At 51.5% G+C, this 22,144-nt stretch overlaps 1 protein-coding gene across 1 annotated transcript in view; it reads left to right on the plus strand.

The window, feature by feature from the left end:
* The first annotated feature begins 2,226 nt into the window (after nt 1–2,226).
* Syne3 (spectrin repeat containing nuclear envelope family member 3) overlaps nt 2,227–22,144 on the plus strand; it is an 81,312-nt gene continuing 61,394 nt past the window's right edge. The window contains exon 1 of the mRNA XM_057783276.1: nt 2,227–2,290. The gene's annotated coding sequence lies outside the window, so the exon portion shown is untranslated. The remainder of the gene's footprint in view (nt 2,291–22,144) is intronic.

The raw sequence follows: 22,144 nt of genomic DNA on the forward strand, positions 1-22,144 counted from the left end.
ACTCAGCTAAGAAACAACAGAAAGGCAAGGGTGGGAGCTTGAGTGTCTACCGCTCTGAAAGTCTTAGCCATGGTAGGGACCGCTGTGAACCCCTCTCCACATCCCCAGAGACTAGCATATGGTTGACCTCCGGAGATGTTTGATGAAAGACGCTAATAATCCTATGCCAGAGACCCTAGCCACCATAACAGACTCAGAACTATAATGCAACAGCTCCTGCCAAGGAGTCCTCAGGACACCAGGCATAAAACCATACAAATGTCTTAGATCTTTTTTAACAGAAGAGGAAACCAAGGCTGAGTCATCAGCTGAGGGTTGTGAATTGAGGTGATTTGGCACCACAGTCCCGTTCCCCTCCCCCCAAGATAGAGTTTCTCTGGGTAGCCCTGGCTGTCCTGGAACTCTCTATTTAGACCAAGCTGTCCTTGAACTCAGAGATCTGCCTGCCTCTGCTAGGATTAAAGTCAAGCAGCTCCTAGCTAACTGCCTTAGGCCAGCTTTCAAAGCAGGTCTGGCCAATGGCTCCAGGGTTCATAGCAGCGGCAGAGCCAGTAGCTTTACCCCATCACAAAGTACCCGACCCCTCTACACCTTGCTGTCCCTTTCAGATAAAGCTAATTACACTTCTCTCAACTACGGGGATGCTCTTTGTAAGGGTTTAACAAGGATGCTGGTTGAAAGCTTTCTGAAGGGCAGAAGCCTTAGCTAAAGGTGAGAATTAAAGTAACTTAGTCATAGCCTGCTTGGCTGCGGTAGCCCCCGGGGCACACAGCAACACCTCGATGGGCTCAGGACCAGAGGTGCTAGACCAGGGGAGGCCCTTTGTGTGGATCTTCTCAGAGTAATTGTGACTTAATGAATGGGCTGAGCCTCTGCACCCAGCTTCAAACTGGGTCCACAGCAGAGTTAATCCCCGAGCTTTACCTAACGCCTGTCTCTTCCCCATCCCGGAACAGAACACACACACACACCACACTCACTCTCTCTCACACACACTTTCACACACTCTCATACACATTCTCTCTCACACTCTCATTTGCTCACACACACACTCATACACAAACACACTCTCACACACGCACTTTCTCAAACAACACATTCTCATACACACTCTCTTTTACACACACACACACACACACACACACACTGGTCCTGTTTGACTTTAATCTCTTAGGACAGTGATTTTTACACTGACTTATTCTGCCAGCTCTGCTAAGACATCAAGGAGGGGAACACTGTGAATGTCCTTGGGCCTGTATTAGAGGCTCTGTTGACTCTATAAGTGGACTGGTCACGCCTGTACCGTGAAGACAGAGGCTCACGTGGTACTAGTTTTTCATGTTGTGATCTCCTTGGCAGCAGGCTCTCCTTTCAGAAGGGACTCAAGACTCAATCAGGAGGAGGATCTGTGACTGCCTGGAAGAGATAACTCCGGAGCCCCAGGGTGTTTTGTCTTTTTTTTTTTTTTTTAAATGAGGTCTGAGGGGAAGAGGGACCGGAAGGGGACCGACTAAGTGCAAACCCTAGGAGCCTGGCAGGTGGAGGAGCCTGGCTCCAGGCAATTGCAAGTGCAAAGGCCCAGGGGCAGAGAAGTCTAAGACTTTCTTTTCAGAAGCAAGGGGTGGAGTCTGAAACAGGGATTGACCAATGGTGTGGGAGGGTGCTGAGCAGGGGCTGGGTCAACAAAGAAAGGAGATGGATATTCTTGGGTCTTGGATTTAGTGGGAGGTTCACTGTTGGGTGGCTAGTGGGCTGGGGAGTGGGAAGAAATGGGTAGAGTACCTTCTATTAGGTTGACTGAGGGCTCTCGTTTTATTTTTGTATTTGGTGACCTTGTCTGTGTTCCCTGCTCTGCTTTGTGAGGGCAATACCTGCCATTCTCTGATGCCCTCCCCAAGTCTGGACAGGTAGAAGAATTACCTCCGCAGACCTGTCTCCTCCTGGGTGGTCCCCACAATTCTCTGGAATGGGCTGGAACAGGTGAAGAAAATCCCAGTACAGATTGGTAGACCCTCTAGGCATGGACACAGTATTCCCACCCTCTTGTGCTTTAGGTTTGTGACTTGTAGCGGTGAGGTTCGTCCTCAGCCTTGGTTCCCCTTCTGCTGTGTGGCGGGGCTCCGGGCGGGGCTCCGGGCGGGTCCCTAAGGGGGCGGGGCCGTCCTGGTGTCTCCCGCTCCGCCCCGGCCCGGCCCGGCCCCGCCCCACCCTGGAGCCACCCGGGACGCAGGGCGCAGGAGGGACTCGGCCCAGCAGCCCGTCGCGCCGCGCTCCGCACGCTCAGGGCACGGTGAGTGCCGTCAGGGAGGCGGGAGGCCGCGCCGGGTCGGGAAGGGTCGCGTCCGGGTCCCCAGTGCACCCCTGTCCTGACGCGTCCTGGGAGATTGGCGCCGCGGGAAGTCTGGGGACCCCAGGAGGAGCGCGGGGGCGGCGGCCAGCGTGACAGCTGCGGGCGGGCGGGGCTTCGGTTCAAATGCAACCGCTTCTCCCACTGCGAAATCCCGGCACCCTAGAGACTCGGCGGCAAAAGCCGCAGTGCCTGGGGTAGCGCGTCCTGGGGGCCAGGTGTCTTCCCTCTTTGCCTCTAGAGGCCGGAGAACTTGCTAATGCGCACTCACGTCCCCAGGGCCCCGGAAAGTCCCATTCTGGGGACCACGAGCTCTACCAGGAGAGCCTGAGAGCGCACAGAGAGGAAGGGACGTCCTACCCGGTGCGCTTCGTTTCCTTTCCTTCAGCTACCTACCTCGGCACAGTCTCGCTGATCCCCCTCCTACATCTCTAAAGGGGGGAACTAGATGTTGGCTTCATTTGAAATCGATATGGAGCGCGATCCGAGGCCGGGTGTCTCACACAGCCTGGCTGACCCCTGCTTCAAAGCTGTTCCAAGGGTGGTAACATTTAATCTCTGGCTCTGGGACACTTTCCCTGTGTCTTAGAGACCTGCTTCATCTCTGTAAGGATGGCTTCTTTCTATAATGAGTAGGCAAAGTGTGCTTGTGGGGTGGCTTTAGTGCCACGGAGGGCACACGTCGTACCTCATGGGTGGGAAAAAGCGACTTCTTGGCGGGGAACTGTGCGTCACATCGGCTCTGTAACCGAAATGGACAGCCCCTTTCATCTACCCAGAAAAGAAGAAACACGTTGAGAAAGGGGGCGTGACCTGCTCAAGGCGGCACAACCAGGATCCACGTTGCACGGGAACTTGGCTCTATCAAAGGGCTTAGCTTTGCCTCTTGCTGGGGGGAATGGGGGGAGAGGGAGGGAGAGCCGACAGCTCACAGAGGTCAGGAGCTAGGCTAGGAGGCAGGAAGGTGCATCTTTGCCAAAGGACTGTTTTGCTGGCTTTCCTATGAACTGTGCTTTCGACCGACACTCTAACACACGTGGGCTGGCATATTCCCTCTGGCCTGCTGACAGTTACAGCTGAGCCAAGCTGCTCCCCGGGTGCCAGAGAGGCCCCTCTGGGGGTGGCTGTGTAGGAATGTAGCAGGAGGCCTTATTTCTGGAGTCACTGAGGGAGGGATGAGAACCCAGGATCATTTATCCCCCTCAGTCCTGAAAAGATCTCAGGGTGTGGCAGAGTTGTTCTGTCTCCTTGGGAACAACTGTTTACCCTCCTTGGGGGCTTTGCATGCTTTGGAGTGACTATGGACCCAGCCCTGCCTGGACAGCCCCTTTGCCTAATGATACAGAGACCCGTGGTTGTTGCAGGATCCTGGTGTGGCCACTCTGGAAGGCATGACTGGGCAGGGGGACCATTGCCTCCAAAGGTCCCTGGAGTCTGTAAGCCCAGAGGCCTCTGGTCTCCTGTGTCATCTTGCTGTAAGGGATGGGGGTGACCAAATCAGATTGTCACTTTGGCCTCACCTAAGTATATGGCCTTAGGCTGGTTATTTCACTTGTCAGTTTCAGAAAAGGGGGCACCCCAGCTCCCCACAGTCCCTTTGTCATGAGGCATTATGAGCAGTAGGCGAGATATTCACAGTGTTTCCTGGGGTGTGGATGGATGTAGCAAAGGTGAGTGCTTCTGTGGTTCGGGGTGTGTGTGTGTGGGTGGCTGATCAGGGTACCTGAGGGCTCTGCTATGCCTCTTTCCTCTTTGTCTTAATTTCCCCAAATCTGTCTGAATCACTCCCCTGGGGTCCTCCCACTATTGGAAGCTTGTCCTTGATCCTGGGAGGAGGGAGATCAGAGAGAGTCTATAGGGCATTCAGGTGTGGCTGTGGAGTTTTAGGATTAATGTATCTTGTTGTTTACTTCCTGTATCCCTGGCGAGAGGCAAGGATGCCATTACCGGCAACTACAGATAGGGGACCGATAGTGCTATTCCCTGGCTGTGTCCCAGGGTTTGGACTCCAGACCTTTGCCTCGCCGGTCGTGTTTGAATTCTAGACCTTTGACTCGATGTTGTTCATTACTTTACACATCCTATATTGGACAGTCCAAGGACAATGTTGTATGCTAGCCACTGGAAAAACTGCAGATCAGGCAGGTCCCAGTCATCATCAAGACATTGATGGGAAGAAATGAAAAAATGGATTGTGACCACCCCCACCCCCTTGTAACACCAATATGTTTTAGTGCCAAGACAGGACCCAGGAGGAACAGATTTCTGTAAGGGATATGACACCTCCCAACCTCAGGATTCTTAACTTTGGGTTTCGTAACCATTCCTGAGACTGTGCAACTCGGAATCAGATGGGGACAGGTCTCCAAATCCGGAGCCCTGATTTCATCTCTAAGGTGATGCCACCCACTTCCGGTTGCTGAGAAGATAAGTCAGGGCGATGCTTGGGGGAACCTACCAGAGGCAGTAGTCCAGGTCCATACTCTTGCTTGTCTTTCTACTGCCTTTATGACTTAGTGTCGCTGGAACCACACTATGCCTGGTGTCCAAACTGCAGACTCCTAAGCATCTTCTTAACCGGAAATCACATACCACCATGGTGTGACAAGGAGCAGGACTAGCAGAATGTTGGCCCTTAGGAAAGAATTCATTTTTCAATCATTTGCTAAGCATTTGTATAGGTTCTAATTTGTATAGCATTTGTGTTCATCCTAATTTACACATGAAGCTTTTTTTTTTTTTAAAGAGAGAGGGTCTCTTATAAACTAGGGTGCCCTGGAGTAGATAGATAGCTAAGGAGGACCTTGAACTCCTGTCTCTACCTCCCCTTGCTAGAATTACAGGTGTGTGTTACTCCTGAATGCCATGCAAGTACCCCTGCCAATTGAGCTACATTCTTGGACCAAGTTTATTTTGAGACAGCGTCTTGATATGTAGATGGAGCAGACCTAGAACTCCCGATCCCCCTGCTGCAGCTCTACAGTGCTGGGGTGGTAGACATGCCTTGCCACATCAGTGTAAGGAGGTGTATAAAAGAAAAAAGGGCAAGCGGTGTTAATATAAACCATTGTGGCTGTGTGGGGGACAACGTGAGAGATGAGCCTGTTCCCTCCTCTGTTCTTTTTCTTTAACCCAGTGCAGGCCTTGTGTGTATATATATTAAAAAAGTATATAGAGCATTTATTACAGTGTCTGCTGTATGTAAATGCACATGCATGATGTGACCCACATATGAAAGAACAACTTTCAGGACGTGGTTCTTTCCTTCCACCATGTGGGGCTGGGATTTTCATATTCCATCATTACTAATAGGAGCTTTACTCTTCGTTCCATCAAATCTTACATAGTATAAAAAACTGAAAGATAATAAGCATGTTCCAAGTCTTTTAGAAAATCATTCACTGGACTCAAATGTTCATCTGGCTGAGTTTAAAAGAACAAACAATCCCTTGTGTGACACGAGTTCCCTTTATTGCGGGGACATAGTCTCCCTCTCCATTTGTCCTGCAACACCTGGCAGTGGCACAGCTGGGAATCTCAAAATAAAAACAGAATGTCTTAAAGTTCTGGCCTAATGATTTACGTTTCCAAATCACGAATCGTGACATTTTTGAGCTGGGAGGGACCTCAGGTCATCTGGTTCAGGTTGCTGGTTTAACAACCCAGAGAAGTGCCCTGGCCAAGGTCAACATAGGACACGAATGTACATAAGGAGGACAGTGCACGATGGCTAGCCACACCTGTGTGTGACTCTCATAGGGATACCACCTGTCACGCTAGCCTGTCGCCCTGGGACTGCAGCCGCCTCCTGAGGGCAGGCAGGGAGGCACAGGTGTCCGGTCTGAGATGACATTGATTTGACTGAAGATGTCGGGGGAGCCACAGCGTGCAAGGTGACTCCTGAGCAGAAACCTCACCGAAGGCGGTACATGAGCTTGGCTGAGAGACCTGTTTCTGAATCCACTAAGGCAGCTGCTCTTTCTCCTCCTATTTGATAATTCATTCCCAGACTGCACAGTGCTCTGGGAATGGTCAGTCCTGGTTTGTTGTTGCTGGGGAAACAGGTTCACAGAGGTGGGCGATTTCCTCCAAATCCCGCTGCAGGTGAGGGTAGGGCAAGAGAACCCGCAGCGAGATCTGGAAAGATGGCTGTTTTGTTTTCTCATGTGCTGGGCTGTGAACACATTGTTTTCGCTGCCAAGAAGCAGAAAGTCTAGCCAGCCCAGCCTGGCAGGCCACAGGGAAGTGGCCTTGTAGAAGACAGATGGGCGGGGTCCTTGTGGCTGTCATACTGCAGGACTCCCTGAGCTGACAGCTCCTGCCTGACCACACTGCGCCATGCACAGAACACGCTGTCTTCAGGACAGAGGCGGGGTGCACCCGAGGTCTGCTTGGTTTTGTCCCAGTGTATCTGGGGCACCCTCAGATTCCTAGCAACCTTCTCTGTTCCCACTGGAAGGCGTTCTTCCTGCCTGCCCGCTGGAGAGGTACCTGTGTGCTTATGTTTCCTCCGTACCTTATGCATAAGGTATTAATGCCCTTGTGTTTTGAACACAGGAGGTCAGGTCAGAGAGGGAGAGAGAGAGAGAGAGAGAGAGAGAGAGAGAATATGTCTGGAATGTAGGGGCCAGACATCAACCTGGGAAGTTGTTCCTTAGGAGCTGGCCACCTTGGTTTTTAGACAGGGTGTTTCACTGACCTGAAGTTGGCCTGGCTGGCCAAGAAGCCCGAGCATTCTTTCTGTCTCTGCCTCCTCCCAGGGTTCTTCCTGACTGCTGCACACCCAGCACTGGGGTTAACAAGTGTGTGCCACCAAACATCTCTTGGAAAATGTGGGTTTCAGGGATCAAATTCAGGTCATCATGCCAGCAAAGCAAGCAATTTACTAATGAAGTCAGCCTCCCAGCCTGACTGGCTCAAGTCTTCTGGTCCTTAGGGACAGCAATGGACCTCCTGACTCCCACCCCATGCGCGCCCTCTCACACACACCTTCCCTAGTACTCTGCGCCATTGCTGATGGTGGTGTGACGTCATGGCCACATGAAGATGGGCAGGTTGATTTACTGGGTTAGGCTCCAGCCACCAGCACCGAGCTGGGAGTGGTGGGGCTCCAATTAAGCCTCAGGTTTTATGTAAGCTCTGAAATGGCCGAACCCCTCCCAAGAAACATTTACTAGAATAATACCATAGGCTGACTCACTGAGTCTGCCTCTCTCCTCCTTGATGGGAGGAGCTAACATTTGACCTTCGCCATTCTCAGCTGCCTGCATTTAAGGTGGGAGGCTCTACTTAGCTCTCTGAGGAGTTTGCTCACTTGGAAGCCTAGCAATATGTGTTTGGGGACCTGAGATTTGCCTCTGCAGTGTGCCACCCACCCAGAAAGGAATAGATTTCTTAGGCATCTCTCCCTTTCCCTGAGTGTTGGCTCTGCCCTTCCTGCCCCCGGGGCTGCTTTTGGGTCCCACGTTCATTCTGACCACCTGTGGCAAGCAATTCTGCCAACTGCCCTTCTGCTATTCCTCCATCACGTGGTAGGCATTGCCTCCTAGAAGATTCCACCGGATTATGATTTCTGTTTTCTGTTCTTTTGTACATTGTTATTGATATTTAATCAATGGCTTCCAGAACTCAAGTCTGGCTTCCCACCTGCCTGTTGCGCATTCATCTTCCCAGCTCACTGTTAGCCCAGAGAGAGGCAGTTATTCTTATGACTTAGACCAAAGGCTTTCCAGTCTAAATCAGATCTGACAAATGCTAGGGAAACACATGCTCTGGGCTGGGGAATGAAGTGGGAGGGGCAGACCCTAGTGTTTCCAGGCTCCTCAGAACCTTAGTGAACCTTGGAGGGAAGATGTAAGATAAGCCGTGACACCTGTCTTCATCCCTCACGACCCTTGTCACTCGGGGTCTGTCTGCTGTCTGCGCTGGGAGCTTTGAAGGTCAGCACTGGAACTTTGACAGTGTCTTGATCTCACTGGTGGGGCACACCCAACTCCTCTCCTTTGCTGGGAGCCCCCACCCCTGCCTTTCCATTTGGGTCTCAGAGCCTGGTTCTGGTCCCGGAGAGAGCTCTCTGCCCACACAGTAGCCTTCCGGCACTCACCAGCAGGGTCTGTCTTATCACTGGGTCTCTGTCATCTCAGAACTGAGCACTGTTTGATGTTTGAAATGGGAGCTCTGGCCCTGCAGCTGTGTCTATTGTCCATCTCCCGTTACAGGAACTTGAGTGACACAGGGCAGGGACAGACACCAGCCAGCTTTGCTACTCTGTATATAGTTTCCCTCTGGCATCTCCAGAGGGTTGGTTCCAGGAACCCTGAGGATACTGGTTGAGTTGTTACAGTATCCCTGTGGGAACAACTTAAAGAAGGGAGGGTTTATCTTGGCTGGGGGTTGGAGGGTACAGTTTGTTATTGGCAGGGAAGGCGTGGCATGCTTGGCTTGCCTTCTCCCTTTTCCCTTTTAATTCAGCTCAGAACCCTAGTCCGTGAGTGCTGCTGCCCATCCTTAGGGGTCTTCCTCCTCAGGTAAACCTTTTTGGGAACACCTTTCTAGCCACACCCAGAGGTTCGTTGCCATAGTGATTCTATATCCAGTCATGTGGACAATGAGGAGTAACTATAACAAACACCAGACACAGTTGTGAGCTGCCATTTGGGTGCTGGGAATTGAACCTGTGTCCTTTGGAAGCAGCCAGTGCTCTTAACTGCTGAGCCATCTGTCCAGCCTGCCCCCCTCCTTTTCTTTTTAGTGTGCTTCTGTTTGCTCTTAGACAGGGTCTCTATCTAAAAGCCAAACTTGTCTAGAACTTGAAATTCTCCTGCCTCAGCCTTCAAGTGCTAGAATTACAGGCAAGCAGCACTTATTCCCAGTTCTTAATATAGAGCTCAGGCTGACCTGGAACTCACTGGAATCCTCCTGCCTCAGTTTCCCTAGGGCTGGGATTGTAGCATGAGCCATCATACCGGCTCTCATGCTCTTGAAACTTTCTCTGGGTTACTTACACTCCCAACCCAAGGGAGATGCCCTGTGACTCGTTCCTAGACTGTGTATTTAGGGAAGAATAAAAAGTAAATCCACTCTGGACAGATGCAAGTGTTTTCTGTCTGTCTGGTTGCATCCTTGACTGTAGACTGAATGACTGACTATGCCTGCGGATTGCAGTGATGGACGGGCTGGGTCACGTAGGAGATTTCCTGCCCTGTCTGCCATGACAGCCGGCCTCTCGCGGGCACTTGCTGCGGGCCAGCATTCCACACAGTGTTCTTTACCGCTTCTCCTCATCCCACGGCACTTCAGAGAGGTGTGCTGACACCATCCCTGCTGGACAGAGGGTTAAATAACCGCCCTTGTCATCGTCGGGTGCCAACAGAGTTAGGGGTTGAATAGAGGTGCCCAGATCCAGGCATCACAGTTTGTGAAAGTGGAGGGCAAACCTACCTAGACTTCAGCCTTCCAGCCGGGCAGCTCCTCTGGAGCTCCAGGGCCTCTTCGACACCAAGCCAGTCCTCAGAGGAAATCCTTTCCCCCAAGACCATGCATGGGCCCAGGAATGCCACAGGTCCCCCAGAGCAAGAGCCCCACCCTGGAGCACCCTCCCTGGCCCTTCCCCCCTTTCCCCAGAACTCCACTCGCAACTTGATTAGCTATTGAGACTTGCTGACCACAGACTGGAGGTTGTAGGTTGCACGTGAGCCCTTTGAACTTGCCAGGTTAAATGGCCGGTGGTTCACTTAGCACCAGGCAGCCAGCCTGATTGTGTAATTTGCTTGCTTGTCTCTATTTATGGACTTCAAACTCCAACTTTTCTTGGAAATGATTTTAAGGAATAAGGAATGGATTCCATTTTTTTTTTTTTCTGGTGGCTTCTCTTATTTCTGCTGCTTCTCTCTGGGTAAAACCGCCCAGATGCCCAGGCTGGTTACTGCTGAGCAAAGTTTTGGCTTCAGTAAAGAGGACCGAGGAAGGCCCTATGAGTTCCTGTGTCTGTCACCCACAGGAAGCAGCAAGGTTAGTCATGAAGCTCCTAGCAGGAGCTGGCTGTGGTCTGGAAGCCAGAGAGACACGTGTTTGTGGCTGGGATCTGGGCTCTTCCGCCCTGTAACCCACATACCCTGGACAACTGCATTCCATTGATGTACTTGACCTTGGCTGAGACGAAATGGGTAGCAAGATGCCAGGGACACGTCCCTGCTCCGTGGGAACAGTTTGATGGGTAAGAAGGGTGCTCTAAACATAGGCCACCCCAGCTGGTGAGAACCTGGAGGGAGGAAGCTCAGAGCTGGGCAGGCCAGAAAGCCTTTAAGCCACATACGTGTGCGAGCACATGCGCGTGCACACACACACACACACACACACACACGCTCATGCGTATATACCATAATGTACAGGGGACAGCTGAGGAAACCTTGGAGTTTCTACCGTATGGATCCTGAGAATGGAACTCAGGTGGTTAAGCTTGGTGGCAGGCCCCCTTCCTTACCTGCAGAAGTCATCTAGCTGATGAGCAAGGTCTTTTCATCTTACCCAAGAGCAGTCTCGCTGAGCCTTAACTCCCTCTTTTAGGGAGAGTGGGGGAGGGAGGGGCCCCTTTTATCATCTTAATGGGTCTGTGTGGTGAACCGTCCCACCCCAAGGAGTCAGGGTGTGTTTGGTCACCCCACAGAGCAAAGTATTTCTTACATAATTTCTCTAGGCAAAGGTCAGTTCCATTTTCTATTGGCTTCTTTCTATTCCTGGGCCTGAGGTATGGTGTGACAGACCTGCCAGCACCCTGATAGTCTCTCAGTTTCAGTATATCTTGGCCCTCTCATAACCTTCTTGTACAGGGCTAACTCACCTGTCCAAGGAGCTGGCCACGCCTTCCCTGATCTCTGAGCATCCATCCTCCTGGGGTACTCCTCCCCTTTTCCTGGGTGCTCCCAGGTGGGGAGGACAGGCTGCAGGAAACCGAGCAGTTTTGTCTCCTCCACCCAGGACACCTGTGCGGAGTTGAGCTGGCACAGTTGCTGGTGACTCTGCCCTCGGCTCGGGTGACAGGATGCAAGCTACAAACCCCAATTGCGGTTGCCGTTTTCTCTTGCGGAGTTAACCTGGGTGTGGGACCCAGCACGGTAGGACCTGCTGTCTGACTTCCATCCTTGATTCTCCTGGTTCTCAATGTAGATCTCAGAGTAGGAAAGAGCTCCCAACCAAGGACATTGCAGGACTGACCCAGAAACTGGGTGTCAGGAGCTCAGAGCACCTGTGTGTAGACAAGGAGGACCTTGACCTTCTGACCCCCTCCTCCAAAACCCCCCTCCCTGCTTCCACCTCCATAGTGGTGGGATCACAAGAATGTGCTACCACCACACCTGGTATAGGACGTGCTGGGAATTGAGCCCAGGACTGTGTATCTGCTAGTTGGGCCACCCCCCCTGGCCCTTTCTGCTCTTTCTAACAGTCCTGATTATAGGATATTTTCATGGTCACTTGGGTTGCTAATGGGCCAGCAGAATTAGCAATCTCTGGAAGTTGCTTTTGAACACTCCCAGGCAATTCTGATGAGTGGGCATAGTTGAGAGTCCTGGGTTAGCCTGGGACAGCCTGGGACACTTCAGGGTGGCACTAATTTGTCCTCTTTCTACCACTCCTCTCTGTCAAGAAGCAGGTGTCTGTGCAAACTAGAGGTAGCATCCAGAGAGGCATCCAAACGAGTTCCTATCCCCTGCCCACTGATTTCTCAGGATGTGTAATAGATATGCCATTGGTCCTCCTTCCCTATTTGAGGCAAAGATAGAAAGTTTCCTTTCAGAATAAACTTAAGTCAGGAGGGACTGAAGGCACAATCTACTTTTGTGGTCAGCTCCATTCATCCCTTTGAGACACACTTGCAGGGCAGCCCTGCACTGTGCTGGGTCGCCAAGTGTGTGCTTGTCCATGCGTGTCCTGTGTACAAGTGGCCGAAGGGTGGGGCCAATGCTCTGGAGCAGCCCTCATCTCAGGTGATGATAACCCAGGACTCTGCAGAGAGCTGGGACACAATGGTGAGTGGCTGGGGGTTAAGAAAGGGTTTTCCTATGCTGGCTTTAGTCAGCCCTCGGTACTGCTGTGGAGATTTCTCTCAGTACTATGTGTTTGCTTGTTTTCCAGAGCATTCTGAGATGTTTCTATCTGATCCTCAGAATCTTTTCCTGGAATCACCATTGCCCTGTAAACTTGGGGAATATATTACAGGACTTCGGTGTCCACGGGTGCCCAGGACCTCCCTGGAACGTGGGCAAACTGGTCATTTAGGAGCCCTGAGGCAGGAGGTGGCTCTGCTGCTTGCCAGGATTGGATGTGGGTCACACCTGTAATCCCTGTGTTTAGGAAGACGGAGACAAGAACATTGCCATGAATTTGAGTCCAGCCACAATAGTCTGAAGTAGGTTTTAGTGCTGTCTGCTGACTGTCTAGGGGGCCTGAGGTGAGGTAACTCACTTATTCATTTACTCAGCAAATACCCAGCTCTTTCGGAACAATGCCCTTGCAGGGCCCTGCAGGAGATTACATCCAATTGATCTAGGAGCTTGCTGATGGGATTAATTTAATCAGCTTCTTTACCCTGGGGTGGGAGCTCTCATAACTCTGTCCTGCTGGGGCCTCACATTCTTGGAGGACCAGTGTTGTGGAGAAGCCTCCCTAGCTGCCACAGCAGGGGACGGCTCCAGACTGCGGGAACTGCTCCGCAGAGAGTTCCAGTCTACAGACAAACATTTGGGAAGGATTATGTTTTTCTGAGTTTCTTCTGAGTTTTTTCTGGACAAGTGAAGAAGGTTCTAGAAGGGACAGGATTCTGGAGTGGTCATTTGGGAGAATGGTGTCCCCCAAGTGTTGTGAAACACAGTGGAGATGAGCCTCTTACTAGCTTTAACCCTGGTGTTTTTATTGTAAAATTCAGCATCAATTTTATTTTTATTTTTTTATTTATTTTTTGGTTTTTCGAGACAGGGTTTCTCTGTGGTTTTGGTTCCTGTCCTGGAACTAGCTATTGTAGACCAGGCTGGTCTCGAACTCACAGAGATCCGCCTGCCTCTGCCTCCCAAGTGCTGGGATTAAAGGCGTGCGCCACCACCGCCCGGCTAATTTTATTTTTAATTTTTTTGTAGTCGTTGTATTTATTTTTAAGTCTTGCTATGGCTGTGTAGTCCTGGCCTGGTAGTTGCTTTACAGTCCAGGCTGCCTCCTTAGTGCTGGATTTCAGGCGTGTACACCAGGCACTGCTAGCTCTGGTTTTCCTCTGTGTGTGTGTGTGTGTGTGTGTGTGTCTGTCGGGGTGGGGGTGGATGTGTCTCCCTCTTGCTCTTGCTCAGTTCACTGTGTCTGTGTTTGCTGAATGTCAAAGCTGGGCTGGGAGGAGGCCTCAGGAGATGACACTCCAGCCCAGGAGGCAATGACTGACCAGAAGCTGCTGTCTTTAGAAGCAGGATGACCTGAGCCAGGGTCTTCTATGTCCATTGTAGAGACGGGGACACCTAGACATTGGTCCCTGGTGAGAGCCTCCCTTGACCCCAGGAGAAGCTGCTTGTTTCCTGGCTGCCTCTGAGAGCGCACACACACACACACACACACACAGGCTGCAGGACACTGTGAGTGGCTGCGGGGAGGGGAGGAGGACCTTGGGAAGGGATATGAAAGTGAAAGTGAACAGCTGTCCTCAATTTGCCCCAGAAAGAATATTTACCTGAGCTCAGTATCAAAAATGTGCCCACCAAACCAGCACCAATGGATCATTCAAGGTCATTGCTGCCACCCTGATGGTGAAGGACACTTCAGGTCATCCCTACTGTTCTGACTGGGGATGGATATGTGGGGGTATTGCCTCCCCTTGGGCCTCCATGTTCTAGAAGTCTCGAAGGTCTCATCCTTCAGTCTGCTGAGAAGGAGGAAACTTCATTGTCCTGGGGCCAACACTGCCTGTCCAGAACTGCACATTTAATAATTGTTATCTCTGTGAATGTGTGGATGCGTGGGCTAGAGGGGCATCCTTAGTTCCTCCTTGCTGGGGATAAGTGACTTTGAAGCAAATCCGTGCCTTGCACATCATAGCTCCCTCTCTGAAGGAGCCTTTTCCCTAGCCACCCCCACTGTCCTTCCAGAGGTGCAGCCACCTTGTCCCTTGCCTCCCCTCCCCTGAGCAGAATCCTCTCCCCACAGAGTCTCCTCTGCACTGAACCAGGCTCAGCCTCTCTCTGGGGCTACTTTGAGCATAGGAGGTCGGCAGCATGGTGCAGGGCAGCAGGGAAGCCCTTCGAGGCTGTCTTTCCCAGTGGAGGTTCTCTGCCTACGGATGTCCTGCGCGCTAGGCACTGTCATGGGTAGGGGGACTGAGTGATGAGCAAGACTGAAAAGTTGTAGTTGCCCTAGAATTACTATTCTAGAAGGAACTAGAGTTCAGAGATGCCCTCTTTTTTTGTCTGTGTATATGTCTGTCTGTCTGCGTAGGTTATGTCAATCCTGAGTGTCATTCCATCTTGGTTTTTGAGGCAGGGTCTCTAATTGGCCTGGAGCTTGCCTAATAGGCTGTGTGACCAGGAGACCATCCTGTCTCTACCTCCCAATCGCTGGGATTATGGTTATGTTGCCATACCCAGCTTTTTACATGGATTTAGGGAATGGTGCTTGTCTTAGTTAGGGTTTCTATTGCGGTGAAGAGACACCATGACCAACCTTTATAAGGGAAAACATTTAATTGGGGCTGGTTTACAGTTCAGAGGTTTAGTCCATCATTGTCATGGCTGGAAGCATGGCAGTGTGCAGGCAGCCATAGTGCTGGAGAGGTAACAGAGTTCTACACCTAGATCAGCAGGAAAAGACGCACGTTGGAGTTGGCTTGAGCATTAGAAACATGAACCGCCCCCCCCCATGACTTCCTCCGTCAAGGGCACACCTCCTCTGACAAGGCCACTTGTCGTAATCCTTTCAAATAATGCCACTCCCTATGAACCTGTGGGGACCATTTTCCTTCAAACCACCACAGAACACAAATCGTCATTCTCCTGTGGTAAGTAAGTACTCTAAAGACTTAGCTATCTCCCCAGCCCTCGGTGTGTGTCCAGCCTTGCAACATTACACTATGATGTTGTCGTTTACAAATGTTTTAGGCCATATTTGCAGCTCCTGGGATGCCTGTGGCCTGGTAGTTCAGTAGGTAAGTCAGTAAACAAATTTACCAGCAGATGGTAAGTGCTGCCAGGCCCAGATGCTAAGAGGGCTCAGCAGGGGAAGGTGTTTGCTTTAAAGGCTGCACCACCCCTGAGCTCTCAGGAGCCCAGGAAGAGTAGAGAGAGCTGACTCCAGGAAACTGTCCTCTGACCTCCTCACAGGCGCTGCGGCACACACACCCCTCCCCCATCACACACCCATGTGTGCCTATATGTGCCTGCATGTGTGTGCGCACACACACACAAGTGATCAGGCCTGGAACCCATGCCAACAGCTTAACAGCTATAGGGGAAGCAGCAAGAAGCATAGGCCCGGGCCCTCCTTTGTGATCAAAAGAATGCATCCTCCCACAAACTGGTGGCAATTTTCTCTTTGTGGGTTCACTTGGGGACCATGGCATTTGCCTTTTATGCAAAGCCTGTCAGTTTCTTCCAGGAACTCAAATCAAAGCCAGCATTGTCTAAGAGGAGAGAGAAGATAGTTTAGAAAGCCAGATGGGTTTGTGTGCACAGTGTGTGTGTATGTGTGGTGTGTGTGTGTGTGTGTGTGTTGTTGCATGCTCCACCCCCAGAGGGCTCATATGATGACCATCCTTTCCCACCATCTAGGTGGGTGCCCTCAGCTGCTCCAGGGAGAGGCAGAGCCCTCCAGCTCTCCTGGCTGAAGAGAGCGAGGGTGCTGGGTAAACTCTCAGCTCCGCACACAGCAGGCAGCGCCCGTCTGTCTCTTCCGTGGGTCTAACTGGAAGTTCACCCACCAGAAGCCTTCACAGAGGGAGGGGGAAGGAAGGGGAAAAAGGAGGGACTGAGGCTGAGGCCAGTGCAGTAAGGCTTGGGAAACAAACCACTCCCTGGGATCCTGGGGGAGGTTCACACTTCTACTGCCAAGGGGTTTGAAATAGTCCCCATTCTGCTGAGGTTGCAAGATGACACCTTGGCCATGTGAGAAGTACGTGGGAATTTCTGTCACCCAACTTGTAGCAAGACCTGCAGAGCACTGGCTCCTGGGAGCCTTCATTTCCCGTTGGGCCATGTCATGGCTGGCAGGCAGTGGGGATTATAAATAGAATGTACCTGCTCTTGCCAGGGCTTGGGGACATCAGACTGGCCACCTGTCTATATGAAGCCCAGGGCATGTGCCTGGGGATGGACTCGCTCCTCCCACCTCTTTGTTGCTGGGTGGAGAAGACTCAGGCCTGCCCCTCCCCCAAGGGACTGTGGGAAGGACAAGGCAGCCCTGTGACTTGCTGTGTGACCTTGCTCAGGTTACTTCACCACTCTGTCTGTGGATTTCTTGTCTATTTAAAGAGTTGGAGGAGGATTCAAGGAGCTTAGGTGCCCAACGCTGCTGGACACAGGTAGACGTTCCCAGAAGCAGTGATGTTAGCTTACAGAAACTAGGGAGACAGGGAAAAAGGAGGGGCCCACAGGCGCAGAGGCAAGTTGGGTTGAACCTGGGAGCTATTTGGGGCTCCTGCTACCAACAGCCAAGTTGGAAGGCAGGCAATAGGAAGTGGGTGACAAGGGCAGAGAAGGAGAGAGAGGCTTTGCTGAGCAGCCTGGGCTTCCTGCTGTGGGGCTGTTGGAAGAACTCCACAGTTAGATTCTCAGAAGACTCTGCCACTCCCCCCGCCCCCATACACACTTTGGAAGATTCTCTGAGAAACTAGCAGGTATCTGGTGTGCCTCTCGTCCATCCCTACCAGAAGCCTTCCAGGTCCTCCCCTCCTCCTCTCCCAGACTGGCCCTTTTATTGACTCAAGTGAAACCAAGTGCTCCTGGCTAGTTTATAGGACCTGAGAACAGCCAGAGTTTCCTCAGACTGAAAGTGAAGCCACTCACGGTCCACCTAAGGAAATGAAGGACCAGAAAGGTCAATACCCTGAGGTCATACAGCCAGTAGGTGAGGAAGCCGGATTTAGTTGCCAGACCTAGGACTTGGAAGCTGTCTGGTTTCTAGACAGCAGGCAGAGAATGTTGTGCTTGACTCTGTAACTTGTGCTGGACATCTAGGGAGCCTGAACTCACTTGCTCTGTTAACTTAAAAGCTTTCCTTTTCTTTCTTCCTTTCTTTGATTTATTTATTGTTATTATTATTATTTTTCTGAGACAGGGTTTCTCTGTGTGCCTCTGGCTGTCCTGGAATTTGCTCTGTAGACCAGGCTGGCCTTGACCTCACAGAGATCTGCCTGCCGCTGCCACTTTGGTGGGTACTGCTGGGATTAATAGCGACCGCTGCCACCACTGCCCACCAAAGACTTTTCAAATAAACAAATGGGGGCTGGGAGATGGCTTAGTCTATTGCTCTCAGAGAGCGCCTGGGTGCTCATATCTAGCACCCGTGTCTGGAGGCTCATAGTCACCTATAATTCTAGCTTCAGGGGATCTGATCTTTTCTGGACTCCTTAGGTACCTGGACTCACATACACATACCTGGGGACATGTATGCTCTTGCGTGTGTGTGTGTGCACGCGTGCGCGCACACACACACCTGCTTCACACATACACACACCTGCTTCACACACACACACCTGCTTCACACACACACACACACACCTGCTTATAATCTAAGATCGATTAAAATACCTCCTTGTTCCTATCACTTTAAGGACATTTGTTTGTTATTATTATTATAATTACTATTATTATTATTTGAGAAGAGGTCTCATATAGCCCAAGCTGGCCTTGGTCTCCTTTGGTAGCTGAGGATGACCCTAGAGCAGGGCATGCAGGCTGCCTCCACCAGCAGCCAGATTGCATTCTGAATGCGCGCTGAGGATTCCTCTGCTCTGTGTTGTCCACGTTTGTTTCCATCTCCATCAGTTTCTCACACAAGTAGGATGTGCCCAGTAGGGTTGACCGCCCTCTCTAGCCAATCAGCTGTTGTTGGAACACAGCCAGCTCCTTCAGGGGTCATCTGCAGCTGCTCTCACACCGCGAGGCATGTTCGGTGACAGAGACCACATGACCACAGGGCGTATTTACTGTCTGGTCCTTTCCAGGAAAGCTGGCTGGCTGGGCTGGTGCAGGAGCCCACGGTTCGGCAGCCTGCCTCGTCTCTCAGCCCCGGCTGGCCCAAATATTAGTCATCACATTTCTTGTGGCAGATGGCCCCGAATATTCCATGGGATGGATGCCACATATTTTCCTATTTTCCTTTTTTTTTTTTTTCTGGACTAATCTATTGCACCTCTGCTTCCCCCTCTCAGCGGCGCAGGCGTTTGGTGAATGTATGCACTTAGGCAGCACCCACTGTGTGCCAGCAGGGCGCAGATTTAAGCATTTTACCAGTATCAGTCTTCGGGGCAGCAGCCAGCAGGTTGTAGGTGGAGGCATGGCACCCATTGACTGAGAAAGTATTAAAGTCAGGCTTGAATCCAGGCCGCCTGGCCCTGCTGTCTGACTCTGATCAGTTGTGAGGAGGGGTCCCGGGGAATCGGCCTTTGAGAACCCCTGTGAGGATAAATCCTGTGTACCGTTCAGGCTGTAACTCAGGTGTTCCCTACTCCACTCAGCAGCCCACACCACCCAGACTTAGCTTTGCTCTAGTCTTTGTTAGCCAGGCTGCTCAGCCCAAGTGACCACAAATGGTGTTTTGTTGATTAAAATGCCCTGTGCCATACAGAAAGCAAAAATCAGCAGTGGCTCCTGATCGGGAAGGTACCTAGGGGTCTGCAGTGGCTTAGACCCGAAGGGGTGTGCTTCCAAACCTGAGGGTCCTGGGGTTCACCAGAGGTTAAGCAAATGATAAATTCACACATGATCCAGTTGGACTGAGAAATCCGAATATAGAGAGCATGACCAGACTGGAGAGATGGCTCAGCCATTAAAGGCTAGGCTCACAACCAATAAGGAAAGGTTAAGGAGAGCTCAGGGTATCTCCTCTATGGAACATTCTGGGCCATTTACAGTAATAACTAATAACAAGGATCACTGTAGCAAGCATGTTAGTTTTCCATAGGTCAGAAGCCCTAGGAGGTTCATGAACATTTCAGACATTCTCCCCGGAAGAGAAACATGCCAAAACGCTACTTAGAGTGACAGCTGTACCTGGCACCTGGTGACCCCCCTCCAGAAGCCCAACAATGATCCATTTTGGAAAGGGATGTTAGTGAGCACTGCTAAAGAACATTTATATTCTCGTGGTGGGTCCCTGAAGGTTGTGTCTCAGACTGGAGATGTGGGGCACAGGTCTGGGGAGTCCTCAGAACAGGTGCTGTTTTTCCTGTAGAGGGAAGAAGCTGAGTGGTCAGGTCAGGGTCAGCTGAGAGCAGGCTCTGTTGTTGGGGTGACAGGATCCTGTTCACCTCTGTGATCTCTTGCCCCCCAGACTTGAGTGGGCGTTGAAGTGTGATTTGTCATCAGATGAATTTGGCGTCTCCCAAGCTTAGGAGAAAAGAGATGCAGACCATGGTACCCGTGGGAAGATGAGAGGCTCCGCACCCAGGTGACTACTCAGGGATACAGTGTCTTCACCGGTCCTTGGATGTGGGATGAAAGGGCCACGCTGAGTGTTGCTTAGCTGTCCGTCCTAGGCCAGACCAATGCCCCTGTAGACTCATGGGCAGCCATGTACTTTGAGAATACTTGAGGAAGGCTACCAGGCCCCACAGCTCTAAGTCCAAGCCATGTATGCTGTCATGCTTGTCCCCACATCAGGGACAGATACTCACAGGGAGGGGGCAGCCCGATGGGGCTAAGCTGCCACCTTGTCTATCTCTGCAGCCTTCTGGGTGTGAGGGGAAGTCCTGCTCTGACTCTAAAAGGAAGCCCCCCTGCATTGCCTGTGACTCACTTCCGCATGTGGGTTACCGATTCACTGTTTGGCACCGCTGCTGCCAACAGACACACACGGACCCGTTTCCGAGTCAGGATCTCCGTGACTAACTGATCTGGGAAGGAGAGCTGACCTCTCTCAGCCTCTTTTCTCCGTCTGGAAGGTTGAGGGTTATTCAAGCCCTGGTAGTCAGTGAGCTTGTCAGTGGGCACACAGGTGACTGTTGCTAGGCTGGCCCGGTGTGCGAGAGCTTGCTATTGTGACTGGAACTTGTAACATTTTATCCAAACTATAGGTTCCTCCTCTGACGTACATAGATGACCTTGACAGGACAATTGTAGGTCACTGATGATCATGAGAGCATGGAGAGTGTGGCTGGGCAGTCTTTTTTTTATGCATTTATCTATTTATTTACTCTGTGTGTATTTGTGTGTGTGTGTGTGTGTGTGGTATGCTCACACTCATGCATTCCATAGCATGTACGTAGAGATCACAGGACAGCTGTGAAAATTAGCTCTCTTTTTTTCCCTCTGTGGGCTCTGGGGATCAAACTTAGAGTTAGATTTGGTGGCAAGTGCGTTTGGAGCCATCTTTTTGTTTGTTTTGTTTTTTGAGACTGGGTCTCCCTGTGTAGACCTGGCTGTCCTGGAACTCACTGTGTAGACCAGGTTGGCTTCGAAGTCACAGAGATCCTCCGGCTTCTGCCTCCAGGGTGCTGGGATTAAAGGCGTGCGCCACCATGCCCAGCCCTGCTAAGTCATCTTGAGGACCCACAGTTTTTAACCTCACATAGTCCAGGCTGGCTCGTTGCGTAGCTGAGGGTGACCATGAACACCTGGTCCTCCTGCCCCTAAGCACCGTGGCTGTGCTTGCTTTACTACATCTTGTTTCCAGCTCTTAATTTAATCCTTTGGTCAGTTTGAGTTGGGGTTTGTCTATGGTGTGAAGAAGGGCTACGGCTTTGTGCTGTGATCTGTAACGTCCTGCATGCTTCCTTGAAAACGTATTTTCCCCAGTGAATGCTCTTGGCACCTTCGATGGAAACTAAGAATCTGTCTGTGTCAGAGTCATTGTTTCTTGATCTGCAGGTCTTTGTGAAGACTAGAACACTGCCCCCCAGAGAGGCCCAGGCTTCTTTTATGCCACAATTGAATCCTAGCTGTAGCTCTACCACCACACTGTCCTGTGGGCCTGGCAACTTAGATGTGGGTGGCACACCAGTACTCCCAGCACTCTGGGAGATGGAAGCAGATCTATCTCCAGTCTGAAGCTAACCCTGGCTACATAGAGGTCGTCTCAAAATAAGATCCCAGGGTGACTCTCTTGACTAGACTCCAGCCCAGCTAGAGAGGATTTCCATGTGACGTGAATGAGGGATTGCCCAGAAGTTTCCTCTTCTTGGCTTGTTCGGGGCTTTAATGTGCCATGAAGACCTACCCTGCAGCCTGAGACCTGGAACCACAGTCAGATCTGGGGTGGTCGCAGCCTGGCTGTGGGAGGCCATGTCAGTGTTAGTGAGTGCTCACTGGGTAAGCAGCAGCAGGCCGGCTCCTCTGTGTCAACGCACACGCATGGGGGCTTTGTGCACTGAGCAGGAGACACATGCTAATTGACTAGCAGTCCAGGGACTAGTAGGGGCATGCTGGCTGGCCCTGTGTACTGAGGGCTGCAGATTCAGAGGGAGGATGGCAACACGAGGTGTTACTAACGAGGTCACTCCGCAAACCTTGACCCAAAGCTAAAGGGTGGGCAAATGGAAGCAAGGAACAAGACAGACCACCATGAAGTGGACTTCTGGGAAACACTCTCCCACCTACTTCCCAGAGCAGCTGTTAT

This window comes from Chionomys nivalis, chromosome 10, assembly GCF_950005125.1.
Source record: "Chionomys nivalis chromosome 10, mChiNiv1.1, whole genome shotgun sequence".
Lineage (NCBI taxonomy): Eukaryota > Metazoa > Chordata > Mammalia > Rodentia > Cricetidae > Chionomys > Chionomys nivalis.